Here is a 3,401-nt window from a genome sequence, read left to right on the forward strand (position 1 = left end):
ATTCCTATGATGCAAATGCTGTTATGTTTCATGTTGTCCTGGAATTCCATTAAACTATCGTTGTTCTTTCTGAGATTTTTTTTTCATTTTGTTACCTTGTTATTCAGCTTGCTGATTCAGTCCTCTGTTTCGCATAGCCTGCTTTTGATTCCCTCTAGTATATTCTTAATTTCAGATATTCTATTCTTCATTTCCTCCTGTTTCTTATTCGTAGTTTCTATGTTCTTTTTCATGCTGTTGTAGTTTCCACTAAACTCCTTGTAATTCCTGTAAAGTTCCTTGTAGTTCTCACCAAGTTCCTCGAATATCTTTATAACCATTATTTTGAGTTATATGTCTGATAGGTTGCTGATCCCTATTTCATTTAGTTATTTTTCTGGGGACTCCTCCTTACCTTTCAATTGGGTGTTATTTCTTTGTCTCCATTTTAGGTGACTCTTTTGCTTGTTTCTGCATCTCAGATTGCTCTGCTTTGACTGCCTGCCTTCATGGGTTAGCCTTCTGTTGTAGGAGTTCTGTGGAACTCAGTAGTGCAGTTTTCTTGATCTTCTGGTCTGGATGCTCTAGGGATGTCTTTTATTCAATTTATGTGGGCTCTCTTGTTGTGCTTGATCTTTGATTGTTGATGGCTCATTCATTGATGGGCTCTCTCTTCCAGCTCATTGAATGGGAGTCACAACTTCTGCCACTTCTTGTATGTGCCTGTTGGGAAGCATCTTCTATACTCCTTGGCTCAAAATTGCATATCAGTTAAGATTACATTGATTGTTCAGGCTTTTTGTTGGAAGATCAACTGAGAATCCAAGTTGGGGGCTTGAACAAGTGGACTCAGCTTCCACTTACTTGGTCACTATCTTCCACGAAATGGTCAGTGCCTAAGTCGGATTCTGCTGAAGGTATTAATGTACCCAACTGATTCAGAATGTTCAGGTAAAAATGATAGAATAACTCCTACCGGTGTAAAAATTTTACCCACATCACACAACTGCAGTTCCTTGGAAGAAAAGTTTGACTGGTTTATTTCACTTAGCATAATGTTCTCCAGGTCCATCTATGCTGTCAAAAAGGCAACTTTAAAAAAAAACAAACTGTTTTTACAGGCAGGTAGTATTCCATTGTGTAAGTATTCCGTAGTTGTTTTAACCACTCATCTATTGGTAGACATTTGGGCTGCTTCTATATCTTGGTGTTTGTTAATAATGCTGCAATAAACATAAGAGTGCTTATGTTCTTTTGACTTAGTGTTTTGTGTTCCTTCAGATAAATTCCCAGAAGTGGAATCACTAGGTCATTATGCAGTTCCATTTTTAATTTTTAAGTATATTTTATTAATTATGTTGTTACAGTAGTTCCAATATTTCCCCTTGGTTCCCCTCTTCCCAGTACTTCCCTTACCTCCATCATCCCGCTCCCCTTAGTTCATGGGTCATGCATATAAGTTCCTTGGCGTCAACCTTTCCTACATTATTCTTAACTTCCCCCTGTCTATTTTGTACCAACTGGTTATACTTCTTAATCCCTACACCATTTTCCCATTTCTCCCCCTTCCCCCTCCCAGCTGATAACCCTCCAAATGATCCCCATACTTATGATTCTGTTTCTGTTCTGGTTTGCTTACTTGGATTGTGTTTTTTTTTTAATATGTTTTATTGATTATACTGTTACAGTTGTCTCAATTTCCCTTCCCTCTGCTCCCCTCCACCCAGTGGTCCCCCTCCCTCCAGTTGTCCCCCCCTTTTAGTCCATGTCCATTGGTTGTTCTTATAGTTCTTCTCAACCTCTTCCTGTCTGCTCCATTCCCTCCTACTATGCTTCTTAATTCCTGTACGATCTCCCTCCCTTACCCCCTTACCCCTCCCTGCTGACTTCCCACCAATATGTTCCCCATACCTATAGTTCTTTTTCCACTCTCATTGCCTATTTCGTTTGCCTTTGTTTCAATTCTCTAGCTTCTGTTGCTGGTTCTTGTGTTGCAGTTTTCATTTTAGTGTTTATTGTTTTGATCCTCCTTTTTCTAAACCAGTCCCTTTAACATCTCATATAACAGTGGTTTGGATCTAATGAACTCTTTCAGTTTTGTTTTGTCCTGGAAACACTTTCTCTGCCCTTCTATTCTGAATGACAATTTTGCTAAATAGAGTATTCATGGTTGTAGGTTTTGGATTTTCATTACTTTGAATATTTCTTGCCAGTCCCTTCTTGCCTGCAGGGTCTCCCTTGAGAAGTCAGCTGATAGTCTAATTGGGACCCCTTTGTACATGATTCTTTTCTTCTCTCTTGCTGCTTTTAAGATTCTCTCTTTATCTTTAACTTTTGACATTTTGATTATAATGTGTCTTGGAGTGGTTCTCCCTGGGTCCAGTTTTTTTGGAACTCTCTGTGCTTCCTGGACCTGTAAGTCTATTTCCTTCCCCAAGTTTGGGAAGTTCTGCTTTATTATATTTTAACGTAATTTTTCAATTTCTAGTTCTTCAGAAACCCAGAGGTTTCTGATCCTCTTCTCACTTTCCTTGCTTCCTGTTTCCTCTCTCTGCACTGGTTGACTATTTTTGCCTTCTCCATGTTCCAGTTTGTTGATTTGAACTCTGGATTTTATTTCCTCACCATTTCTCTCGTATGTGTTTTTGTTTTTTACAGTATGAGTGGTTTTCAATCCTTTCTCGTCTTTTTCCAAATCTTTTGTTAATTTTGTAAGCCACCTAATCAGAATGGCTCTGAACTGAGCCTCTGACAGGTTTCTTATTTGTTCATCTGTCAGATTCTTCATCTGTTGCCTGGTGAGCTGCGCCACCGGGATTTCTAAAGTTGTCTGTCTCATTTTGACAGATTTGCATTTTACTTTCTTGGGCCGGCTATAGGGGGCAGTGCCTGTGTACTTGTCACAACCCAGCAACCGGTGGTGATCCGTAACCTTTTTCGCTGCACTGTAGCGCTTTGTCGTCACTGCCGAGCGACCAGTGGCGATCCGCAAACTATTTCGAGGCGCTGTGGCACTTTGTGTGGGGGAGGGGGTCCAAGATGGATTCCTGCTGTTATTCTGCTAGGAGACTGGGATCCGTCCTCCCGCCCTGTGGGCCTCACTGTCTGAGGCAATGCTGTGGTGGCTGCTTTTCCCAGCATTGGGGTCGGGAGCTGCTGGGGCTCAACTGCAGCCAGGACTGCTCTCCCTGCCACTGTCCCTGGTGCTACCGCAAACAGCACCGCCCACTTTCTCTCTTCTTACCTGCCCAACGAGCGTCACTCGTTTATAACTTTGTATGTTGGGCTTCCGTGTAGTTTTATTTTCAGGAATTTCTAGTTATCTTTTGTTTTGAGTTAGTTGTATTCCTTTCTAGTTGTAGAGGGAGACTGAGCGTGTCCAGCTAAGCCACCATCTTGGCCAGAAGTCCTGGATTATGTTT

The sequence above is a fragment of the Furipterus horrens genome, unplaced genomic scaffold (assembly GCF_987537825.1).
Source record: "Furipterus horrens unplaced genomic scaffold, mFurHor1.1.pri manual_scaffold_12, whole genome shotgun sequence".
NCBI lineage: Eukaryota > Metazoa > Chordata > Mammalia > Chiroptera > Furipteridae > Furipterus > Furipterus horrens.